General features: G+C 52.1%; 1 long non-coding RNA gene across 3 annotated transcripts in view; it reads left to right on the top strand.

Moving 5' to 3' along the window:
* LOC139060085 (uncharacterized) overlaps positions 1–26,346 on the top strand; it is a 427,207-nt gene that overhangs the window by 291,840 nt on the left and 109,021 nt on the right. The gene's annotated exons all lie outside the window — the stretch shown is intronic.

Genomic DNA, 26,346 nt, shown 5'->3' on the forward strand with positions numbered 1-26,346 from the left:
CCACGCTTACATGTATATAAAGGCCGCTCCCCTTCGAGACAGCGCCATAACGCTGGCAGGCGCCTCTCAGTAGCTTTGGCGTAGCTAATGACATCTGGTCGTTCTCAGGCCATTGGTTTGATCATTTCCCGAAGGATAGCCGGCTGGGGGACCTCCTCTCATCGGAGGGCGTAGGGCGTGAGAGTAGTCCCTCCTCTGAAGCGGCCTTCGGGTTACGACCAGCGCCTCCGCCCCCCCCCCCCCCCCCGACACACACGCGCATACACAATGTACCATGTACTTCCTCCAAGACCCCCGTTCGATCCTCCAAGCCTTCGACCCCCCCCCCCCCCTCTCTCTTCCCCGCTGTGCCCTTTGCTTCCAACCTTTCAGACAACCAAGCTTGCGACGATGTGATTGCGCTCGGCGTGCTGTGTACGAGCTGTTGGACAGAAGGCGTCGTGGTGTACTAGCTCTCTCTCTCTCGGGCCTTTGAAATCATCGAGTCCGTCGCTGGAGCGCGTCGGTGCATGGCCGAACGTCGTCGGCGAGAACGAGTTCATGGTTGGCAGGCTCGCGAACGTGTTGTTCCCGTGGTAAGTTCTCGCAGACGAGAGGGTGCAGTGGGGTCCCGTGGCATCACCACCCCCACTTTTTTTTATTTTTCGTCTCAATGCCGCCCCCTCGATCGAGGTTTCCGCGCGACTCGCTCGCTGTGCGGGAGGGCTTTGGTTTCGTGGGAAAGCGAACAAATGATGTTGTTCTGCCTCGCGTTGCGTGGATACGGCGCGTTTGAGTGCGTCTACTCTACACAGCGTGCGGCATGCGACTAGCTCGATGCGTGCTCTTAGTAAGCAAGGGCTCAGTGATGAAACTGCCAACGCTCTTACTATCAGAGCGCTGGACCGTTGTTTCGAGGACTGTATACTATAGACCTCCCTGGCAGTATTTTAGAATGAAGTGCTATTAGAATGGAAATATGTGTACTCGCGCAATAGCGTGTGTGCACTAATGCGAGTGCCTCTGGTTTCAGCTTGTTGCCATCAGACCGCGAATAGAAATATCGATTCGCGACCCGATGCCGCTTAACTGAAATCAGCGGCGCTCGCATTAGTGGTGACACGCTGTTGAGCGAGGAGTCACTCAGTACCAACGTTACTCTCTAGTAACGTTGCTCAGTACGTCACTGGATGAACAACACCGCAACGCGCTCTCAAACGCTGTCTTTCTACCCCTTCCTTCGGAGAATTAACAGCGTTCGCCATGGTATATACGTACACCTACCTCCTGCGCAGCGTTCCCTCACCCCCAGTGTAGGGTAGCAAACCGGACGCTCGTCTGGTTGACCTCCTTGCCTTTCCTCTCTCTTTCTCTATCTCTCCCCGCACAGCGTTGATTCGCTTGTCGCTCACTAGAGGCCGCAGGAAGAAGTTGGCTTGCCGCCACGCTCCCTGATGCACATCTGCGTATAGGGTTTAGCTTTAGGAGAGGGCAAACACTGAGGAACGTCAGAATGCGGCCGCCCAGCCCTTCCTTCCTGGAGCGGCGATTGCGCGCTCGGGACCCGCCACCACCACCACCTGCCAACGGAAGCGCGCCCAACAAACTTCCTGCGCGGGAATCACCTCCCAGGAAATCCTCGCAACGGCCTCTCCTTCTTCTCCGCTATACAACAGTCGTTGAGGAAGGCTCTGCGAGGAGCATCGCGAAGCACAGCGGAGGGAAACAAGAGGCTAAATGCGACCGACGAAGTCAAGCTGTGCTGCATTGCTCTAGCAAAAACACAACACAAAAATAAAAGACGCGCCGGAATACACCGGACGAACCACGAACACTATTATCCTTTTATTTTTGAAACGTATCTTTTGAATAAGTTGCCATCTTGGTTCTATGTTGAAAAACTAATACAGAGTATAGTAAAATCTGAGAGAGAGACAGAGAGAGAGAGAGAGAGAGAGAGAGAGAGAGAGAGAGAATTTATTATGATATGAAAGCTGAAACGTTGGCCTGAATCAAAATTCTGACCTGCTACTCTGCATTGGGGAAGAGAGACGGGAGTAAGAAGGAGAGGGAGAGAGATATGTGTTGATGGTGAGTGAACTTGAACAGCAAAGGCTCTTCAAAGTCTTTCGTGTAAGAGTTTGATTCGAGCTTTTACGACATCGCGCCGACGAGAATCCGGCCAAGGTTCCAACACAACCTCTTCAGACAAAGGTTGATTGGTAAGACTCGAGCAAGTTTTGTACCAATGATTGGATTTGCACAGCATATCGTGGACAAATACACAATGCGTGCTCTATCGTCTCGGCTACCCCGCACACTTCTTGCAGTCGGCATTGTCCGCACGGCCAGTAATGTGCAGGTATCGCCGTGCGAATGCCGCACATGTATAGTCGTAACGTGGGAAGTAAACTACAGAGCAGGGCAGGCGCGCGTAGTCCGCAATATGTCAGTTAAATGACAGAATTCAAATAACTTTTTGTTCGTTAGAGCTTATTGTGACCTCACGGCCGCCTTCGCCATGGCGCCTCCTCTCGCGCGAATAGCTCTAGCCCGAGAGCCTTTCCGTGAATAGGTGGTGTACAAATCACGCGTCCCAGTGGCGGCGGCGCCCCCTGGCTAAACAGCTGCGGATCTTGAAGGCTTAGGCTTTTGCTGGTTGCAAGCGGCGGAAGCGACATCGAGAGCCGGAAACACGTCATAGACGTTGCGTTTTAGACACCACTATATACGGGCACCACCTATATAACCTGTAGCATGCAGACCAGCCGTGGTGTTTCTGCGGCTGTGCCGCTCTGCTCCTAAGCGCGCACCAGCAGTTTCCGTTCCCGGCCGTGGTGCGCGCATTCTGGCGCTGCGGAATGCAAAAAACGCTCGTGCACCGCGTGCCCTGGGCGCACGTTTGAGAACCCCAGCCTAAACTACGGTGTCTCGCATATCCCACGTGTTGCTTCGGGATGTTAAATCCGGTCGATCGGTCACTTAATCAATCAAACAGTTCTTTAATTAGTCAGTCATCGTTTCGGGGGGTGCACGGTAACGCGAGGTATACTTGCGAATCCCATCACCACACTTTCACTGAGCCCCGCCTTTCACCCATTCCTTGTATCGCACAATTACTACTGGAGCTGATATATACGGTATATATACTGAAATGGAAATGCTGCCATGGCTTGCACCGAAAAGTCGGTTTGCAGCTGCTTCAGAGGCCGTCGTCAGAAGCAGCGAAGGGTGCGGAACAAGGAGGCAGCGGCGGCGGGCCGCAGTTCACGGGTCAGCTGAGATTGGAATTCGATTTCCTTCACACTGTTACGCGGCCTCGCCTTTGTTTCCTGCGGCGCCGCGTTGGCCTGGTGGGACGCACCCTCGCTGATGGGCGCAGAGCCAGACCGCGGAGCCAGGGAAGCGAGAACTCGAGAAAAAAAAAAAAAACACAAGCGAAAGGAGGAAAGAAACACAAAACTGAAAAAAAACAAGGCCGCAGGCTGCCGAGCCCGACGGCGCACGTGGTTTGTTTCGTTGCGGGATTCTTGTTTCCAGAAAGCCGCCTCGCCAAAGAGCCCGGAGGAAGAAACAATAAACTTCTCGGCCAGCATCCTCTTCCGGGCCGATGCACGAGCGTCCCTAGGGCTACGCGGCTTGCCCTGTGTTTCGAATCATGCTTAGGGATAGCGCCCTTTCCCTGGCGCCTCTTCTTTTTTTTTTCTCCTTCTCCTTCGGTTCCCTTTCTCCTGCTGTGTCTTGCGCGGCATCTTCCTTGCCTTCACGCCTCTGCGCGTAGTACATCGAGCAGTCGGTTCGAATCTGTAGAAACAGAAACGATGGAAGCGGACAGAGATATATAGGGCGGGGTGAAAATGACGCAGTGGAAGTCACACATATACAAGAAGGTTCGCTGCACTTGAAGACTTCAAAAAAAGTTTAGCTGCCCAGAAAAAGAGTGATCTTGAGCTTTGTTTGCTGCAATGACGAGTTGTATTCATTGTCCTCTGTCAAATTAGCGTAATCGTCTCTAAATACTCACTGCGTCTTCAGGCTCACTTTGTATTTAGCGTACTTAGTGCCTTCTCGCGAGTGCTCATCTGGGTTGTCGTGAAGGGCGTCGGCCCATTCTTCTCGCATCTCTGGATAACGACAACCGTACTCGCTAATGCTAGCTAGAGGCACCGTCCAAGTTTCGGTCGTCGCCATTCTGTCTGTGCGCGTGTCAACATTAACACCGCAGCTGTGATGAGAAAGAGCCGTAAACCGTTTTCGTGGAAAAGAAACAGCCTCGTGACAGCCATGTCTGCTTTTCTCGTGTTCTTCCTCGCAGCAATCGCCACCGTGGACACACAGAAGCCAAAGCCTCGTGGAAACGCTGAACGAACGACCGAAATCGACAAGGAGCAAGTTAGAGAAAAAGAAAAGAAGGAAAACTATAATGTCCCGAAAAGGAGAAGAAAAAAAGGAAAAGGAAAAACCACGGGCTCGTGATGGCGGTCGACAGCGCAATGGAGACGCTTTCCGCGGATGGGTAAACCAGTGGTGACCAGCTGTCACTTCGACGAAAGAGGAAGCGCTCAGTACACCGCCTCGACCGCGGGTCGAGTGAGAGAGAGAGGAAAGAAACACCGGCTACTGTCGGCGTGCGCGTCAAAGTGAAAGGCACGCACGTCGGTTTTTTCTCCGGAGGCCCCGGTGACCCCCCAGGACGCAAAGCACAAGACAACAACGAAGACGACGACGACGCCGACGGGGGAAGAGAGCAGCAGCAGATACGGGCTCGAACCACGCCTCACCCTCCCCCGCCTCCAAGACAGCAGTGGCGGCCTGCCCGGCATCCGCTGCCCAAAGCACGCCACGCACGGAAGAAGAGGCGACTTCGAGACGCGCGCGCGCCATCCTGGCAGCCCGCACACAGCCATCGTCGCCCCGCTCGTCCGCCCATGCCGTTGTCTTCAAAGCCGTCCCCCCCCCCCCCCCCCCCCCTCCCGCACAACCAGGGCAGCCAGGGAAGGCCAGCGGTTCGACCGTCCTCTCGCTGATTATCCGTATCTAACGCACACGCCCTCTCCCTCCCACCGGCATTTTCTAGGCTCAAACACCGCGCCGCACGAAAGGCCGTGGCATGGCACGTCGCGGGCGAAACCGCAAAAGCGTCTCGCGGTCAGGAGGGCCCCCCGTTTTCGTGGCCTAACTGCGAGCTTTCCAGATGTTTCTTCGAGCATCGCTCGCAGAGTGGGGGCTGACGCCTGCATGCCCCCCTGTGGCAGGCATCGGATCCGAGGCTCTCTCTTGGCGCGCACTCTCGACAGCCAGTGTGCCGGCGAGGGAGGAGGGTTTGAGACCCCCGAGCAGTGCCGTGCGGGTTCGTGTTAGGCAGAAACAACGAGGTGCCTTTGTTTGTGTCACGGGTGGGCTCGCTTCTGTGTGAGCCTTCTTCTCATCTCTCTGGATCGCAGAAGGTGGTGGGGGTGTAGGGGGGGGGGGGAGGGATCGCCTTGAGACGCACGTGCGGCACACGGGGTCGTCGCTTGGTGCGTGGCCTTGAGGCTGTCGGACGTAAACGAGCTTCGACCCGGGGGCCCCGTGCTTACTGTTCCCGACAGTATACCATATATTCCCCGCGGCTTTCGGGTGGGCGTCGATGTGTCTCGTATGAAGAGAACGTTTACGAGGCGATAATGTCGTTCGTCATCATTCATGTGTCCGAGTCCATTGTTAAAGAGCACCGAGCTTGATGGTCTGTGGACAATTGGATGTCATAGCCGCTGGGGTAGCTTTCGGGCGAAGCAAAAAGCAGAACTTTCAGAGGCGCGACTTAGCGGGTCACTGACGACCGCCATATGTAGGGTCTGTGCGTGAACAATGAGTGTAACATCAGCAGTGCACTTAAACTTGACAGATCAGTCTGGTCTGAAGAAGCAGCTCCATACTGATGCTGTTTCCCGACAAGAATGACCGCTTGTAATAGATAAGTTAAGATATAACTTAGTTAAGATATATATTGAGTCTTTTGCTCTGTCCGTGACTCCCCTTTGTCGTATGTCTAAGAGCTAATGTTTACAGACGTTAAAAAAACGAGTGTAACACAACGATATTAAGTCAGGGTATACTTGGTACGAAACCTCACGGACTTAGCAGCACAGGTGCCGCACGACTGCACTGAATATGCATATATGGGAACCCGTTTGCAAGGCTTGCGTTATTAGTAATGAACACAAGAATGCGGGTTTCGAAAGCTTAAAACACGGAATCGTTTGTGGGCGTGATAAGCCGAATTCTAAAACTATTCTGTCTGATTTTCGCTTCATTTATGCAAGTGACGTGGGCGGCTATAGAACGCATATGATGTGCGGCCAACGTTATTGTTGCGGCAGGTATGTCAGATCTTTTGTTTACGGCATTCTTTTTCTTCTTTTTTTTTACTGTGGGACGATAAATTGATGGGAAGGAAAATATATCCTGTACTTCAGAGCAACTGCGAGAGTCAATAAACGTATTTTTCTGAACGTACCATCGTATAACTATAGGGGGGTGTAAGTATTAGAAATTTCGAAGACGAATCAAATAATATTTGTTATTTTATTTGGGGTCGATTCGTTCTCGTCATCGTTACTCGAAGTGGTCGAATATTCGTTTCTCTTTTAATGTAGGGATAATCAACACTTATTAGAGCATGCAATGTAGATGCAAATGTAGATAATGGGGACTGTATACCGAGTGATTCTGCTGCGTGGCAGCCGCGGCTGCATGCGCAGATGCACAAGGGTCCGTATTCACAAAAAAAGTTCTTACGCTAGAACTGTTCGTAAGAGTAGATTCTAGCCAATAGTAACACTCGACATATTAGCAAAGGCGGTCGACCAATGGCGCAGAGCACTTAGGAACGAAAAGCTTTGTGAGGTTGGACCCAGCTGCTGAGCTGCGCTTGGTTTGTGGCTAACTTCTGCTCAATAATTTCCGGTAGTTCAATAAGGATGCCTCCATCAACTTGGGGAAGCTTATGAATTCGTTTCCTGGGTTTAGGTAAAGCCATTTATTATTCGATCAAACTCATTTTGTTTGCGTCCCTTCTCTGTGTTCGGGGCTGTAGTATAGCGCTTGGCTACTTCAACGAACATAGCACTCACTCTACGTGCATCTGGTGGCGTGCTTTTCCTGTGTTTCACTGTACATGTACTGTTATCCTTGTGAGGGTGCGCCAGCATACGATCACGTTTCAGTTTATTCTCGATTGGAAGCTCCTTGGTCGACGGGACGTACAATTCTGAACGGCATCACATGCATCAAATGATGCAGATAATTTTTATATATGTTTTGCCAGTACTGTATGCACAAAGCTTTACATTTCACTTTACTCAGAAATGTGAAAATATTCCGCGTAAGATTCGGAAACTTCGCTTTTTCGAACACCTCTAATAATAGCGTAAAAACAAAGGGAGAGGGGGGAATAATCATCAGAAAGGGAAGTCATGTGAACACCAAGGGAATGGTAAATATGCCGAAAGTCCGCTTCATTTCCAATGCTCCTCCTCCTTGCTCGCCTGTTACGCAACACGAAGTCTTTTAACAGTCGGGGTGGAAGCCAGCTAAACTGTCGAAAGAAAGTCATCGCCCCAGCCGATGACACGCTCTCCTTCGGCACCGTTATATACGACGACGCCGGGACAGTGGGACACGTGCAGTTTTATGCCTACCACGTGTGTTTCGCAGTAAACGCTCTTAAGCTCCGCGAGCGAGGGACAGACCGCTGGCGTCGATAGGTCGAGCACAGCGCCGACCCGCGCGCCAGGAATACGTTCCCTGTCAGCTTGTGACAAACTTTACATAACGCGCTGGCGCGAATCGCTTCCAGGCCCGCATTCGCGGCCTGTGTGAAGGTCGCGAGCGCACATACATACACGTATACGGTCCCTGCTCTGCTGTTTGTCTTCCCGATTCCCGGGGTTTCCACCGTTTCCGAGGTTTCGCGCCGGGAGCTTAAGAAATGCGACTACGCCGCTAAGTCGAGGAACACTCCTCTTTATATAAATAGAACTTTGTTTTCTGTCGGGGCAAGTATTTCGTGGAAAAGGGCCAAGGACTGTCGTCGGCCTCGCCGTCTCCGGGAGCTGCAGCGTTGCATCCTCGCGGTGGCGCGAAATAAAAATACATTGCCGGCACGCGGCGTGAATTCGCTCGCGGCGTTTCGGTATAGGAGTGGCCGTGGCTCGCTAAATCGGGCCTCAGTACATTACGCCGTATGCCAGAAAGGAGCGAAAGCAGTGAGTCGCGCGCGTTGAAGTTGCACCGAATCTGCGAGCGTGTCACACCAGTGGTATACGCCTCGAGGGAATTGCTGTTGGAATCAAACGTATTTTGGGCCTGTAATCACAAAAGCCTCTTACCCTAGAATTGTTCGGAAGAACAAATTCCGGCCAATCATCATGCTGGATATGTTATTAACAAAGGCGGCTGGCCAATCGCAGCGAGCGCTTGGGAATCCTGCTGCAGGCCTACTGAACTCGTCTTGTGAGCCCGTATTCAGGAAAAGCTCTTGCGTTATAGAATTGTTCGTAACAGAAAACGTCATCCAATCCTAGGGCCGCACTAGAAAAGCTTCTCCTCCGTAAGCGTTATTTTCCATAGGCCAACCACTTTCGCTCATAATATATAGAAAGTCGTGAGTAGCTAGAATTTTCGTTTACGAACAGTGTCGTTGTAAGAACGTTTTAGTGAATATGAGCTCTGATGCTAGACGTATCATTAGCGAAGGCGCGCGATCGGCCAGTGACACGAAAGACACGAAGAACTTCGTCAGCTCGTTCCCTGCTGTTTTAATGCAATGGCATATACTAGCTGCGGTGCTCTCTAAGCCGAAGTTTATGCAACTTTAGCTCATGTCCATGTTTTTTTTTCGCGCTCTGCAGCTCTTAATAAGGTTTGTAACGCAGACCGAATCAGGGTGGCAGCGCGTCGTTAGTTGCACACGCCTCATAGCATTCACAGATCGTGCTAAGCGATAAGTGTCCTTAGCAGAATATCTCAGCAGGTCTGCCTATCGCTTGGCTTTGACACATTCCGCGATGGTTTCTTGCCATTTTTCCTGTAGTTTCTTTTAAACTGTACGCAGTGAGTTGGGGATGTCAGTATGAGTGAAAGCTTCATCCCCGTCTTCTCTCTTTCTTTCCTCCTCCTTCCTCGAGTGAGCACCTTGTGCAGGAACGACCCAGCCAGTATTTGGAAGTGGAACGCACTTTTGACACATGGCTAATCGAATGCGTGACCACGGAGCTTGGATCGCGTTTATACTCGAATCTTGCTTGTGCAACGACCAGAAACCCGGCGTTGTATATAGTCGGAATTCTTGGCAAGAGCACGTGCGCGGATTATTTCGGCAATCACGAATGTAGTAACCGCAATGCATTAGCGTTATTAAGTCCTGAACGAACTGGAATGCGGTCTCATATACCGATCTGTGGCAGAAGATTGGACGGTGGAGACTTATGAAGGTGCCTTTAAATAGAAGCTAAAGTTTCTTACTCGTTATGGATATTTCTGCTTGCTGTTGCTCAGTTTGAATGCACGTGACATTAACATTAAGTCGTAAATTTGCCTCTAATGCAAAATGCACATCAGCACAGAGGTAACGGAAGAATAAAAAGATTATGATCACTTTACGCGACGTTAATCCGGACGCTATACAGGGATTTTATACACAAACTGATCCTTTGGACATGGATCATGAACCACAGGAGAAGGAAGGCCAGTTCTCTCAAAAGCAGTTCTAAATGTTGTTCACCCCGAAAAAATATCTATATGCAAATATCAAGTGTTGCGCCTCTGAACTCTTCCTTCAAGCGCATAAAACGGGCCCACTGGTGAAAACGTTCAGATATTATCGCAGTATCGAATCGGACGCAAACATCAAAAAAGGAAGGCGATCTCGCTTTCATCCCCCACCCAAAATACACTTAACAGCGTTTGCGCAAGAACGTGGATAGCAAAAGACGTTCTCAAGAACAATGCTCCATTCCCACGCGTACACCCGCCGGGAGCTTTTGGCCGAACGGATGTTATGCAGAAATTCCGCGGCAGTCATCTTCATTCGAGGAACGTTGAACCCCTCCGCGTCGCCGCAGCGCTGTAAGGCCCTTTAAAGACGGTTGTGTCGTTGTTGTTTTTGTCTTCGCGCAGTGTATTGGAGAGCATGGCAACTGGAGAAAACGGGCTGTACGAGCTCAGCGCCTCTGGCGGGCCAGCTAAATCAGATTGGGATCCCGGCCCGGGTGGTGGCGCGAACGCGGCGAAGGCGCCTCGGGTCTAAGCCCGCGTCAGATTGGGGCACGGCGCCTGTCAGCCTCGCCGAGACCGGCAGCGCTTCAATCCTCCGCCGAATCCCGCGTTACCAGAAGACGCCGGCGCTCATACATGTTCCGTGCAGTGTGCTCCGCAGGGCTGCAACAACAGACTCGCCCAATCGAGAGAAAATACATACGCGTCACGCCGTGACCGCTAACCGTTGTTGCTCGGTCGTCACAGCTTTCGTATATCTCGCGCTGGGTTGGCGGCTTCGTCGGCAGGCGCCGATAGTCGAGAGTGAAAGTTTTGCGCTAACGACTTCGCCTGCAAAGACGAGCGCGAGCTTTCTTCCTCCTCAAATGTTTAGTCACTGCATTTAAGCGCGGAGATGAAGGCGGGGTCGCGTCGCCGCGCGGTGCACGCAACTTGGCGAGACAGTTCGTGTTCCAGGCATGCCGGCGCAGCTGCCGCTATCCATGGGCGAAGCCCGAATGCCGCAGACGACTCTTCCCCGGATTATTATGCCCGGCCAATGCGGGAGCTGTTCGAAGCCAGATGGAGAGAACAAAGAAAAGTCTCCCTTCCCGTAGCAGACGGAGCGGAGGAGCGTCCGGCTGGGAAAGGCCATGGGCGACGAGACAACGCGTGGTAATGCGGCACTGCGCCACGCCGCACACCAGACGGATTCCCGAAACCGATGAGAATGACGAGAAGACCGCTGTGCCCGTCTGTCTCGGCGGCGGATCAAGGCCCGCGCTGATTCGCCGGCGGGACTGGCGCGACGTCTCGTCTCGGGGAGCATGGGGTTCGAGCGAAGGCTGATGGGCGGACGACGCGCAGTGCCTGGTGCTTAACGCGCTTATTCGTCGTGACAGTCTATTTACTAGTGCGTAATAGCATTGGTGAATGCTTGGAACAACCTGTCGGAGATGCTTATTGTGCGAATAGAGAGATATGTCATTTGATGGACATTTGATGAGGTTTGCTAGGCCAGACACCTATAGAAGGCTGCTATAGGTACTATGGATGACACATACATAGGTGCGTATCGTCGTTACACCACACCTCGTGTGCGGTGGTACACATATACGCGAGGTGTAATCACACACACACGCACACACACACATGCACGCACGCACGCCTGTCTTATAATGGATTCTGACAAACCTATGTCTTAGTGGATACTGACTGAAACTTGTTCATAGAACTGCGTTAGATATTCACTGGCGTGATCCGTGTGTTGCAGAGTGCTGTGGCGTGCGATATACACTGTAAATGCGACTGGATAAGAACGTCCATGGTGTTATTCTTAGTTTGCAGTGCCCCAAAGTGTGGCTGATGACTGGTGTTGTGTATAGCTCCCACATCGCATGCGATTATACCGAGCAACGTTTCATGTCGGTGGGCAGTATGCGGAACGTTACCTTATGTACTTCCACTGGATGGCGTTTATTTTGGGCGAAAGAACCATTCGAAACGAAGTTTGATGTCATCAGCGCAGCGCTGTCTCATCACCGTGTGAGAAATGCGTGAACGGAGCGTCTCACTGGCTCCAACGTTCCAAAGTGCGACAACGTGTTGTGGACAACGTTGCAGGTTCCTTAGATTCTCCTCGCCTCTACATACCTCAAGTTATACGATGCTGCGTCTTTGTCTTCGCGAGGTAACACCGCAGTCAGCGTTTCTCCGCCGCAGCACTCTGATCAGCTGGCAAACTTCTCTGTGGTACATGTTGCAGATACCTCCGAGCATGCATGCTATACACCCTGACGCCGGATAAAACGCGCATGCCCGTCTCATACCGCGCAGCAGAAAAGAAAGGCGCACCGCGCCGGAATAGGACGGGTTATGGCGAGCGCGAGTAAATTAAACCGATCCATCAGAGCTCATTTCATCGGCGCAGTGACAACCCACGCGAGCTGCGCACGTATAATCCCTGCCCCTTCCCCCGACGTCCTCTTCCTTTCAGAATAGGCCGCGCAGAGGATGTACGCCGAGGATCGCGGCAAAGATGGATCCCCCTTCTTCGGTCGTCGGCGGCGCTTCGGTGGAAGAAGCAGTTGCTAGAGTCGCGCGGGCTCCGTTCGCGAGACGTCGACGACGACATCGGCGGCGGCTCCCATGATGCGACCACCTGCGTGGAGGAAGAAGAAGAAAGCCACGAGGGATTCGCTTTCAACCGGGCGCCGGCGCATGAACGATGGACCATCGCACGCTGCAGTGCGCGCGCTCAGCGGTGTTTTTGTGGCGCGTACACGCGCTGGCCAGAGCTCGCTCTGGGTGGTGGGAGCGCGCTGAGCGCCGATGGTGTTTGGTGTTGGGGGCCACCGTGACTTCGCTCTTCTCGTACAGTTGCGGAGACCCGGCGCTTCTATTGCGGACAGAACGTGCGCGTTTCGCGCGAGCGTGCGTGTGGTTTTGGTTTTTCTTTTTCTACGAAGGAACACGACGTGCTTTTCTCTCTTCCTCTTTGTTATTATCATCCTGCGGAGGCTCTCTCACGGCGCTGGTGACTGCGGTCGTCCATCTTTCCACAATGCTCCCTGTCTTCGCCTTTGCGAGTGCTCTCTCTCTCTCTCTCTCTCTCTCTCGCGGTTGCGCGCACTTCACATTTGCATCCCCGAGGCGTATTGCAATTTGCTGTCGTCCAATTTGTCCCTGTCATCCGTTCCCCGGTGTGCATGCGTTGGCCCGTCTGTGCGTGCTTGTGTGTGTGTGCATGCATCCTTGTTTGCTCGCTTGCGTGCGTGCCGTTTTCCCATCGTCCTTGACTTGGTTCGGAGTGGCTCGTTTTGATTCCTTATCATCGTTTGTTTGCTCCTGGCTCGGCCGCACGCGCGCTGACTGAAATGGAGACTTTAGAGCCCGAAATGTTGCGGCGTGCTCCTATGCGAGGGAAACGAAGGGAAGGGGGAAAATGTTTTGAGCTATATACAGAAGGGCAAGGCGGGGTTTAGTAAACACAATTTGTCTTCGCGGCTACTGCCGCTTTTCTGGTGAACTCTCTTGCAGCGGTCTAGGGCTTGTCGTTCCTTTTCTTTTCCTTTGTTGCTCTTTTTTGTGTATGTGTGTTCGCCTACGACTGATCTGCACGTTTTACATTTTGATCATTCGTTGCCATGTGCTCGAGAGTTACGCCCTGTGTATATTGTAGAAATGCGTATTGCAGATGCCCCGTTTGCTTGCATGCAGTGCACTGTCCACCGTGGGGTTCAGTGGCTATACGTTCTGCTGTTCGAAATTAGGTACTGGGTTCGATTCCCGGATGCGCTGCCCGCGTTCCGGTAAAGGCGGAGCGCGGAAATGCTCCTTCCGTTAAATTTAGGTCCACTTTAAAGAATCCCAGGTGGTCAAATTATTAAGCATCTCTCCATACGCACGTCTCACTCGTAGCCCACTGTGTACTTTCGAGTCGTAATGCCTCTTCAGTTCAGCGTATTGCTGTTTTGACTGCCGCATTTAGAAGCAATTAACGCATTCGAAAAAAACTGCGTTCAGTACGCATGGTCCGGAGGCAAACGGCTCTAACCGGAGCTTTTCAATCCGACCAATTGCGGTACTCCTCAGGGGTCAAATGATTCGAGTACAGAGGTGCACGGATTGGCCAAAGTGCACCAATGACCTCACACCGACGACGACTTATGCAGAACGAAAGTTTCGTTTTACTGCAGAGTGGTGGCGTTTCGGTCATCTAGGCGTCGCAGATCGGCTTAATGTTCCAGTAGGAGTTCCAAGTGGAGTTTCAAAAGTAATGTGATTGAAGTGCTCTAGTTTGAACACACCGCATCGCAATGCAGAAAAAAAGCTGTGAAGTTCTCCATGACTGCATAGTGCGCGTCGATGTCTTTAGACCGGTTATTACGTGATCATATTCGTTTAACTTGGCTATCTACTTTTGTAGACGCCTGTGTTATGAAGGTTTGCGCCAGATTTCATATCCACTGCAGTGAAAATTAACGTACTTATTCGTTTGTCTACCTGCGAACAGCAGTGATGAACCAGGAGACGGGCCAATGTTCTTTGCTCGCAATGATTCACAAGTTCGCGTGGGGTGCCTCTAAACAGAATCAGCGGCTCATAATTGCAGTTCACATTCATTTAGTTCCAGCTACCACAGTGTTACTCACGCTTCGATGCAACGCTATTGTGTCCCTTGTGGCTTGGTGTGTCATTCACAAACACGTATTCGTTCCTCACTGGGATGAGTGACACACCTTCGCGCCACAGTTACGGCCGCGTGGAGTCTATCAAACATGTGTACTTTGCATCTTTCCTCACTGAATGATGACCAGCGCCTTCTACTCCACACCACAGTAAATCATCTGCATTCAAGGTCATTCGCAGTGGCAAATTTGCATGAACCATGGCCACGAGTGTCACAAGTCCAGAAAACGATACGTGCATTACTGCAGTTCCTGAATTCAAGAGACCTAAGTGATTGACTGCTGTTTCGATGTCCACCTCCGGACGATGCGACGCCTTAACTTTCTTTCTTTCGTTCATTTTATTTATTTATTTATTTCGTCCCTCAACCCTTTCTTCCTGCGTATATAAATAAAATAGCAAAGCAGACATGCGTATGGTTGACCTGCCTGCATTTCCTTCCTTGTTGTCCCTTTCTCTCTCGTTTGTTTAAAGGAATGAACTAGTCACAGGAGTCAGTCTCTTTTGTGCAGAGAGGAACCTTCAATTTCGACATGACCTTAAGCAGACGCAGTGAGGAATCGCGTGGGTGTGTGTGATTTCATCGCGTCGCGCGCATCCTTCTCTCGGACATGGCTATGACGGATGGCGGAATCTCGCTCCGCGGCCTTTGCCCGTTTCTTTTCTTTTTTTTTTGTAAACCCAGCTCCTTACCCAGGATTGTATACGATCTACCACTATACTCTGCATCGCAGGGCGCCATTCAGTCGCCACCGCTTCGTCTGTACACGCGCCGCCATCTTGGCGCAGACGCCCTTGTGCAGACAGCTTGATAGACGAGCACTGCATTTTCTTCGCCTCGCGTCCCAGCACGTTTCCTGCTCCGAAGCAGAGCGGTGGCACCGGAAATGCAAATTTGCGCCACGCGGGCTACGCCGTGCTGAAACAGAGATGATGGTGTCCCGAAAGGGATGACGTATGATCGAAGCGGGCCTCCGCTGGTGCCCCGGATGCGAGCGTGTCGCGTCTCAAAGGTCGTGTCGCCCGGAGAATCGGCTTCTCGTGTCGCCTGTGTGCGCGTACGTGCAGTATGCATATACTTGAAAGCACTCGCCAGATGTTGAACGCTTTATGGCGGTGATTAAACGACGATGCGACCTTGCTCTTCTCTTGCACTCACTGAACTACACACGGGGAGTGTCTCTGATTAACGACACATCTTCGCTCATTCGCAGAGAGAGAAGTGTGTTGTGAAAGGATAGCAAAGGACTTAGGTTTACGTGGCTATACACACCATAGTATGTTACTGCGTATGACTATAGTATGGGGCAGCACACAGAGGCACGAAACACGCGCAAGGAGATACTCCGCAGTATCCACAAAGGCTGAAATCGACGGATCATTATCAGCACGTATTCGCGTTCGCTCGTTTTACAGAAGAAAGAGGGGCGCAAGCGTATGGTGAAGAGGCAGGAAATTAGGCTCCTGAAACTAGTCGGACCTTTCCACATCTCATTTCTCCAGCGCCTCCTCTCAAGCAGAACAGACTACTGGGCTGCTATATTGTAGTGATGCCTTATGCCTTATTAAATTGCTATTCTTATCATCCACCACACACGGCCGCCTGATCCCGTTGATAATGTGGGCAGACCGTCGCTCTGACCAGTGGCCAAGCGCGAAAAGCCTGAAAAAAAGCATAGAATCGGAAAAGGCATCGCTACAAAATACCGGCCCAGGCCATTTCATAGTGTCCCGCCACTATAGAGGAATCCCGGGTGCAGTCTGGACCAAGCTCGAAAAATACGGGAGGCCACGACGAGGAAAGAATAAAGCCGTCCCTTGTTGCACGTGCATGGCTTCGATACGTCGGTGAGACCAGAGGATGGGAGGGTCACACCGCTCACGCTCACGACGGCGCTCATCAAACCTCGGCCCGTGGCCCCAGCGGCGGCGTCCTCCTCTGAGCTCTCTCTCTCTCGCGCAGCCAGGGGCACAGAAGGGCTCGGCGCAAGTGTCGTCCCCACGCATTCGGTTTCTCCGAGCTCTGAGGCGAAGCTCGTTTCGCGCGTCGCTCAGCGCCGCCCTTTTCTTTTCCCCCCCTCCCGCCGGCTCTCCTTCATAAATGAGTTCAACGGGCCTTTACGACTGCGGCTGTAAAAAATTTATCGCCTCGGCGATTCCGGAGCTAGCCGGAGCCGCCGCTCGTCACACGGGAGATGCGGACGCCGCTGGTGCATACACACAGCGTGCGCGGCCGACATCCGCTTGGATTTCCGTCCTCGGGCCCCCGGCCAAGTTGAGACCGGAGCGCGGGGTGGTGCACTGTATATAGGGGCTAGTACACCGACGAAGTGGTGGTATGCCCCCCTCCTTCTCTATGTCCTCGGGCCACCCATCTCCCTTCATCCCCGAAGTTATGACGCTCGCAGGCATAACTTGTGTCTATATTCGCTAAGCACTGAGCGGTCTTTCTCGAAACCTGCAGCGTAGGCCCCATCGCATGCAGACGCCGCCGCCGCCCAAGCAGACGACGCCCTCGGCACCGAGGAAGCGCAGATGGCGCTGGGCGCGCGCGCGCGATGCTCGTTGCAGACGATATTCCGGGGACAAAGAAACAAGTATACATACGGCTAACGTACTTACTCGCTCGGGACTTTTAAAACATAACACGCAGCGCCGCCTCCTCGACGCTAAGCAATGAAGTGCCCGTGCCAAGCCTCCAAATAAAGCGCCGGGCGAAGGAACCGTACGCTGGTATGAGGCATGACGGTCGGTACAAGACAGGCGCGCGCCTCTTTCGCGTTGTAAAAAGAGTGGTCGCAACTGTGGCTCGTCATTCGTCGCTCTTAATCGTCGTAAATCTCCGCCGGGCCCACCGCGGGCGTAGAGTTTCCGAAAGCGCTGCCGCTGTTATAAAGCGGGGCTCGGGGGTTAAGCGTTTGCCCATGAAGGTAGCCGTGTTAGACATACTCATACGACATGCCTGTGCAGACGCCTAGTCAAATAGGAGCGTGCTCTGATGACGTTTATATCGCTTCCGCTTCCTTTACTGGATATACGTGAGGCCTGAGGGGGGCACGGCCACATATGCGTGAGGGTCGGGGTTAGCGTGGCATACAGTACTGATATACATATTACGTACGAATGAGCTGCATCCTGTGGTATAATAGGAAACGTTGCCTTTCAGGCACGCCTGTTGAATGAGTTAAGGCTGCACGTTATTTGCTTGGAAGTTTGACAAACGGTGACATTTTTTGGCAAGAACGGAAGGCCGTGAGCCGCGGGTTCTAATTACCATGTTTGATGGTATAAGTATGAAGAAGTCAGAAATTATTAAGTGTGGCTTCCACTGCACCGTCGAAAGAGAGAGAGATAGGGAAAGAGAGAGAGAGGTCAGACATGTATCTACTGTTTCCGAATGCACGTGCCCAAACTTATTAAATCGAAGCTTTCATATTGACTACCCTCCTTGGTTTGGTGTGGCTGTGTTGGCTCGGTGGTTATACGTGCGCCGAATGAAATTACCAGCGTACGTACTTATATGGCATTTGTATGCTGACCGACAAAGCAGTGTAAGTAAACGCGCCTCTGTTCTGCGTAACAAGAAAAATATATCCGGCACCTGGACATGTAATGTTTGCTCATAGCTATCTCTAAAGCACACCGCGACCTCTTAATGGAATACTGGATTCTATTTATCTGATTAATTGATTTACACTATTTTCATTGAGCCATTCGGTATATTCATCTAAGTGTACGCCCTTTCTTAACGAATCGTACACATCCAGGCATCTGTTGCACCCGTCCCCTATCCGTCACCATCGAGCGCCTTCTCCACAAGCGAGGACTACTCGGACTAAAGTCGCCATGCTAATAAGTGTTCTTTCTTTCTCTTTCTTTCTTCCTTCCTTAATGGGTACTGCATGTACGATTGTGGCACAAGAGGCACAGAATCCTTACAGGTTGCTTGATACATCTCCTCTTTTTCGTGCATACACCTGTGATCACCATTCTCTTCGTAGGCCCTCGTCGTAGGCCCTCGTCGTAGGCCCTCGTCGGGGCGCGCGAGCGCCCAACTGCAGGCATAAATAAAGTTGTCTCCAATCCAATCCAATCCCTCGACAAGTATGACAACATTGCCTTCCTCTTCGTGACATCGCTGCGTAGACTTCTCGCGCATTTGAACTTTGCATTTCGGCATAGCTCAAGTGCTGGCGCTGTAGTGCATAAACAAGAAAAATTGAAGGACAGTAAATTTAGGACCTTTGCGCTCGATAAACACAAACGTTGTATGAGATATTATACGCTCCACAGCATGAATGCAAAGAAAATTGTTCGCATCGTGGTTGGCTGTGAAGTATTTAAATAACAGCTTGTCTGAAGTTTCGCTCCACACAGATTCGAACGTGCGCATTGAATTTGCATTTCCTTTTTATACAGTAATTTCTTCTTGTTGTTTTTTCCATTTGAGGTACTCGTCTTTCGATGGATGTCAGCCCTTGGCTCACCCAGGAACATCTTATTTGTGAAGGGGCAGGAGAGATATACCGTGGTAAAATGGTGGTTGAACCTCATCTTTGACAACATATTTCATTTCGTTTAGTATACTCTCAATGTTTAAGGTTTCATAGCGGATAGATTAACGGAAAGTATTGATGGGGTGATAAAGTGTAGCGAGACACGCCTCAGCCACAGTAGGGCTTGGTGGAGGTGCCTCGGTGGCGGCACCTGTATTAAATTTGACCTCCTCGATTACTTGAATGCTCACCTAAATTTGAGGACCCTGAGCGACTGTATAAATGAACTTTATTAGTTCAATCCAGCGCTCAATAAAACTGTTAAAATAAAGTTGTTCAGTCGTTGGTCGATTAATTAGTGTATTCGTGCTGCGCACACGGGGGGGAGGCAGCACAAAATATTTCCCCGTGTTTAAGATATCCGCCTACTATATATATTATGTGCTTCAAGAAGGTTTTCCGATGAGAGGGCAGGAGTTACTCAGGTAGCGCATATTATTTGCAGGAAACTGGTGTTCATACAGCTGATCATTCTTATATATACTTCAGAAAAAAAAGCATAAAGGTTGGCTTTTGCTATATATACGTATATACGCCTCCAGTATAGCAAACATGCGTTGATGGGGAAATGAGTTTGTAGTTCTCCGAGCACTTCGGGCATTGTCAATACCTGCCAGTACGTGAAGTAGTCGATCAGCTTTGTGGCAAGGGGTTCAAGTGGCACTCGGCTGCTATTGTGTCGTGTTCGCACTGAAGAATCCTGTTACACCCGCGCGATCAGCCCCCCAAATAAGCCATCCATCCGCAACGAAGTAAACACGACCGTCTTGCATGCGCGCATGCGACTGTTCCCAATTCGAAGTTCTTCACCGCGACGCTACACTCTCTCTCCGGTCTAGTTTTCTGCATGAATTAGCTCCGCCTAGTTACCAAATCCAATTAACCGGAAATCTCTCGCTTCCCCCCAGCTAAAGCGCGCGGATGCCCAAAAACCGCCCACTCTGCGTTCAGGTCAGCTTGCCGCATTGTCGCACGCAAGCGTGCCTCGGCGTGAATCATCGCGCGCTATCTCTAATTGGCTCTAATCTCGTTTAAACTCGTACGGCGAGCGTCATCGACCATTACGGCCCCAGCGACGAGGAAGGGGAACGCTCTCTCTATCATAGGTTGCTGCTGAGTGACGTCACTGCGCGCGGCTCAACAGTGCCGCCTGTGTCGTTCTTGTTTCTTTCGTCCGGTGCAAATAACACTCCGGGTATAAACTCGTAATTTTTTTTTTCAAGCGTCTATCGCAGCTCTGGGTGCAATCTGTGTAACCTAGCCTGCTACTTCAAGCGAGGCGTAATCGTGAAGCGCGGTAAAACTAAATCCCCAGTCTGGAAAGAACGGGGAGAGAAGGAAAGGCAGCGAACCTGCCCAGGTCTCCCCTTCGCCGCTGCCACCGCCAACCCTGTCATCACGTGCCTCGCAAGAAGTCCCTATGCGGGAGTCGAGGTGCTTGCGAGGGGGAAATAGGGACGATCTAATTTGGCTGCGCATGCCCCGGCAACGTAAACTAGGATTATAAACACGGTCCTCCGGATCCCTCGTTGCTGCTCTTTTTATGCATTCTTTTCTCATCCCTGGCTCTGGCAGTGCCACAAATCTAGGCCGCCCGATGTCATTGGCCACGTACCCGCCATTAAGTTCCACGTGCGGACCTTGCATCCGTTCTTCTACAGCTATCTCGTTTTGAAACCCCGCTTCGGAAACCTTGCCTGCCCCGACGCTGACGTCATGTTACAGTCGTAAAGTCAAGATTTACCTCCGAGCCTATATCCTGGCGGGCAGAGGGAATAATCCGGCACTGTAGCCTGATTGCAATCATCGGCAATGACCAGGGGTGTTCCCCCGTTCCACGCCTTCTAGCTGAGGTCGGCTGCGAGGACCTGCTGAGCGTCGATGTTTGAGTAGTGCCTCAACGGTAATCTTCGCAAATAGTGGGGTTCCGAGCGTGTCTTGTTGGTGAGTATAAAACAAAGCACGAAAGCACTACACTGAGCATCTACGTCTTGTCACCAGTACTTAACGACTGCACTGTTTGATAAGAAAGCATGTCGATACAAGCGTGAGTTCGGCATAGCAATCACATGAATCTTTCTCAGGACAGAGTAGAAGAACGCTGCATAATATGTTAGCTTCTTAGCACATGAGAGGTTAGGACAGGTGATAGGCATCACAAAGCCGCCTCAACACGGAAGATGGTGAGCTGACTTGTGCGATCCACTGATCTGTGGTGCGGATGGCTGGGACACTTCAGCGTGATTTTTTTTCCTGCCTGTGTTGCACTTGCCCTTGCGGTGTACTTTCTCTCTCCATTTACCTTATGCCCTCCCCTCTTCACCCTTCTCTTGTGGAGGGTAGCAAACAGGATATGCCCATCTGGTCAACCACCCTGCCTTTCCCTTTAATCTCTCTCTCTCTCGCTCAGGGTAAACGATGCATCTCGCTAGTAATGTTGTTGACGTAAAGATTTGGTCAAAAGCGCAACAGAGGTGACTGTTGGATCGGGTGCAGTGCATAGTTATGAATGTCCCGTGTCCACTGGGAGTACACGTTCTATTTTACATGCAAATTTCATACCACTTCATTCGCGTCGTTTGTGCTGGTCGTACAGCTGCGGCATGCTTGCCTACTCCTCAATGCTTTTACTAACTAACTAACTAACTAACTAACTAACTAACTAACTAACTAACTAACTAACTAACTAACTAACTAACTAACTAACTAACTAACTCACTCACTCACTCACTCACTCACTCACTCACTCACTCACTCACTCACTCACTCACTCACTCACTCACTCACTCACTCACTCACTCACTCACTCACTCACTCACTCACTCACTCACTCACTCACTCACTTATTTATTTATTTATTTATTTGCTCATGGGCTACTTGAGACGCTGTAATGTAATTAAATTCGACCACCTTGAGTTCTTTAACGAGCGGACAAGTCTACGTGCGTGAGTGTTTTCGCATTTAGTTTCTCTCAGAGTGCGGCCGGCCGCGGCCTGGCATGGAACCCAACGCTAATGAGCCACCAGCATCTGGTTCGAATCCTTCTCTTCCGTTCCAATACGGCGCTCGGAATGCGTCGTTTCATGAGTCATCAACGAGTTACACTGGAAGATCGCAACCACCGATATCGCAACGCCATTGTTACCTGCGCCTGTATTGACACTCGCGACTGCTCGGGACCTTGCTTCGGGAGCGCCCGGGTCTCGAGCTGCGAAATGCATAAAGCCGCCCCTCGATAGCCATCGAAGCACCGCTGACGTCAGTGCTACCAGAGCGAAGGCCATGATTTACAACCTGCGCCGCAGCATTCACTCGTCCGATATATAGACGGGGGAGTCGTCGCGGCAGCGCCCGAGAACGTGTCAGCCTCCGAGGCACGGTGGCGTGAGCACCACCCCCCCCCATCCCCCCCTTCGTTCGCTCGTGCTCGCAGGCGAAAGTGCTGAGCGCGTGGAGGCGCCACCGCCGGGCCGAAATTGCAGAGCACGTGCACTTAGCCGAAATCATCGCCTCCCGGACAGCGCGCGGCGCCTCCGGAGAGTCCCTCGCAGTGCAGTGGTGGTGCTGCTGCTGCCGGTTCGGACCCACGGCTGCCAATTGTCCGCAGGGGTACCATAAAGAAGGCGCGCGCGTCACGAGCCCGTGAGAACTACCCCCCCTCCACGTCTGGTCCCTGTGTGGCTGCAGCCTTCGCTTGCTTCCTTCCTGCACCATCCTCTCACTCTTATCTAGGGGTGGCTATAGACATTGGACGCAGAGAGGGATGCCTGCAGATGCATGTGTACGGCTCCCCCTATTCCCGGAGCCGTGGTCTGGCGACTGCTGCGAAACGAAGAGTCATCGCCCAACCACTGCGTGCGGCCTAACGTGCATTTGCGACCGATTTTAATGTTCGATCTTTCTTTTTCCTTTCTGTGTAACTTTCAATCTTATATTTTTGCTGCGGGTTGTGTGCTTCGGATCTTTTCTCCCTAAAATCATCTGATTACCGCGATTCGATGAGTGCTGCGTAGAAGCCCGCTGATAGGAGCTCATCAACAGTCGTTAAGTTTCGCTTCTTACGCTCTCCCAAAGCTCTTGATAGCCGGCGGCGTCTTCTTTAAGTGCATTTGTGTAGCCCTGCCTTCTCGTCGTATACCACCAGGCTCAAACGTGGCCGCTGTGTGAATCGAACGTTACGACTTTCCTTATTTCTAATCGCAGGACTTACCTACCAATGATCGTGAGGCACACCCGCCTGCGTCCTCGGAGGAAGAAGGCAAGAAGGTTTTACGACTACACGGATTCACGAACGTGCCTAATTTTTAGCCGTGTTACAGCTCGCGCCGTGCCAGTTCTACACGCGGAGTACCTCGTGACTAACGAAGGAAGATGTTGAAATGCCGTCAGGGCCATCCGTTTCCTCAGAAGAATAATCTAAACGAAAGGACCTTCTAGGCGTTTTTGTGCCGCAGACATGGTTTAAGGCTTAAGCCCTCGGAGAGACTGCAGTACACGTTACCATAATAGCTACCATTATTTCACAGGCCTGCCCACACACGCAAGCTCACTTCACGCCTTGCTCACACCGTACTCTCCCAGGAGAACCCGGTATATCCCATACCAGGGCCGTCTTGGAGCCGTAAGGCTCAGGGACGGCCTCCACAATCATAGTGCCAAATAAAGTCGTTCATTGTATTTATCTCTTAGGATGACACTCCGTAGTGGTTCAATGGATGTGGCGTTCTGTTACTGTGTACGAGGTCGTGGGATCGATTGCTGGCCCGTGTACTGTGTACCCAAATCCCGTGTACCGGGATTTGGGTGCTCTTTCAAGAATCCCCGGTGTTCGAAATTAATCAAGAGCTTCTCCACTACGGCGTGCCCAAGCCTATTGAGCAGATTCAGGACGTTGAACGCCACAATTTGACATCCCAGATTGTGTCTTAAGCGTGAGCAGGTAAATGGCCCGCGCGCTTAATCGTATATCCGACGCAAAACCGCTCCACTTCAGCAGAAAGATACACTGAAGCAAAGCGAGGTTCGTAGCGTATATCGGTTAACCCGGCTTGTATACCGCTGAATATTCCGAAGCTAAGGGTATTCGTCACATTATATAGATATTTGTCGTTGCTTTGGTTTGAATGCCCGTTTGTATTGCGATATACCGAATGCGTCGTGGCAAAGTGTCCTGCTTTTTCTGCTGGCGTTTCCCGGATGTCAATATTTTTTTCCCAGTCAGGAGAGGGAAAAAAAAGATGCACGAAGAAACAAACAGGCCACTCGGTCACGCAAATCTGCTTTCACTGACACACGGGCACCAAGGTCGTTCACAAGCAACGTGTAAGGGCGAACCACAAGGGCGGACCTCTGATGTGAAGGGATCTCACTTTCAAATATGGATACGCGCTGTATCAGCGCCGACTGTCGCCGGTTCCGGTACATTTATCTCGGCGCTCGAGTCGCGCATTTTCAAACACATCCGCTGACTCTAGATAAGTAAACCCTCGGAAAAACAAATCACATTAAACTACGGGGCGTCCACCGCACCCCTGGCCCCGTTTCTGCGACGTCCGCCGGCACCCATGCGCCGGAAACACGCGAATCACCGAGCTGCTCAAGAAACGAGCGCCGTCACCTGCTGAGCACGGGGCGTCGTCGTCTGCTCAGCGGTGGTAGTAGCAGACGACGCCATGGGTGCCCCCACGAATTTGCGTGAACCCCTCGGTCCTAGAACGCACGCAGGAGATCAGCTCGAAACCGCCGCCACCGAGAGCAGGTTGCGAGAGCAGGCTTTTTGTTAGCCGACTGTTCGATTTATTTTTATTTTGCTCTCGGAAATGAAGCAGTAAACAAAACAGAGAGGAAGCGCGCAGAAGCACCCTGCTCGGTTCTTTTCGTCTGTTTTCCTTTTCTCGTTAGGGTTAGCAACATGCGCAGGACCCCGCATTGTTCTCGTTCGCGGGAACACCGTGTTCACGAAATTATGAGCAGCTCACGCGCACGGAACCCCCATAGCCACAGCCACCTAAAACCAGACCCTCCTCCTCCTCCCGTTCTGCCGTTCTTGTACTTTCCGCTACCGCCCGAGAACAACGGCGTTTCTCCCAGTCAACAACAGCTGAAACTCGAGGGCAGCCAAGGAGCGCCCTTTGCTGTGTAGCGGGGTGTCGATGCTGCGGGTCGGTGCTGAAGGCGAAAGCTCCCCCCCCCCCCCATGTGCGCGCCCCCTCGCATTGCCTCCCCCCTACTTTCGGGGGCGCAGGCGGCGAAGGCGCCGCAGCCGCTGATGAAATATGAGGGGCACCCATCGATAACCCGGGCAGACCTGTCAGCTTTTCCCGGTACCCGCTGGAGGGCAGGCCGAGACAAAGCGAAAAACCAACCGCCTTTTACTTCGCGTTGCGCTTTCCTTTTATCTTGTGCCCCCGGAGCTGGGCGAGCATAAACCTTTGCTCTTGAGACTTCTTTGCGGTTGTTTTCTTTCGGCGGACCACGTCTTTTCTGTCTTCTTGTTTCGCTTCGCAGGCACGACACACGTGTTCCGTTTCGCGTTCGTTATGTTCTAGCGATTTTGCGGAACCGCGGAAAGGAGAGACGGGAAGGGGCGGTTATTTAGAGAGCTAATGATTTATCCATAAAAAAAGTAATAATAAACGAAGGAAGAGTGTAGTAACGCAAGATTCAGCATGGGTACCGAGAAAGAAAGAACAGAATGAAGAGGCAGGAATGAAAGAACGACGGTGTGGCGTTGAAAAGAAAGAAAAGCGGCAGAGCGGTAAAGAAGAGGAGTCTCGAGAAAGGCGACAGAAAGACAAGAGTGATTCCCTAGCGCCTCCTCGGCCTCTCATTTCCTATATACAGCGTCTCGGGGTCTCCGCGTTGAAAAAACACGCCGGAGGAGAAAAAAAACCGCCGGGCGGCGCGGTGTCTCGATCGTCTTCCATTGTGCGCCGTCGGTACGCGTCGGTCCCGCGAGCGTATTGTTCGCGGCACCGCGGGTTGCCCCGCGGGAGCCCACCGGGTGCACCTTGCGTTCCTTTCGCTTCCCGGGCAGCGGGGACCGCGAGCCCAGCCCTGTGTGCCCTGCGGATGGGTCGCTCAGCGTGCGATGGTCCCTGCGCGTCTTGCCTGCCCTCTTTCCCGCATGCTCGTGCGTCTCCGTGTGTGGTTTTTCCTAGAGCGATGCAGGGGCTCTGCCCCCCCCCCCAGGCGTTGTTTCTCAGGGAAGGAAGGCGGCAGGAGGGGAGGGAAAACGGGAGCCCGGGGAGGGAGTGATCCCCAATTAGAGGACGCGCGCTGGGTTGAGCTGCGTCGGTCGCTTGGGAGACGCCGCGCGTTGTCACGAGATCTGTGAGAACGCTGGCGCGGGGCGGACAGCAGGGTGGGGTTGGGGGTCAG

This window comes from Dermacentor albipictus, chromosome 5, assembly GCF_038994185.2.
Source record: "Dermacentor albipictus isolate Rhodes 1998 colony chromosome 5, USDA_Dalb.pri_finalv2, whole genome shotgun sequence".
In the NCBI taxonomy this organism is placed as follows: Eukaryota; Metazoa; Arthropoda; class Arachnida; order Ixodida; family Ixodidae; genus Dermacentor; species Dermacentor albipictus.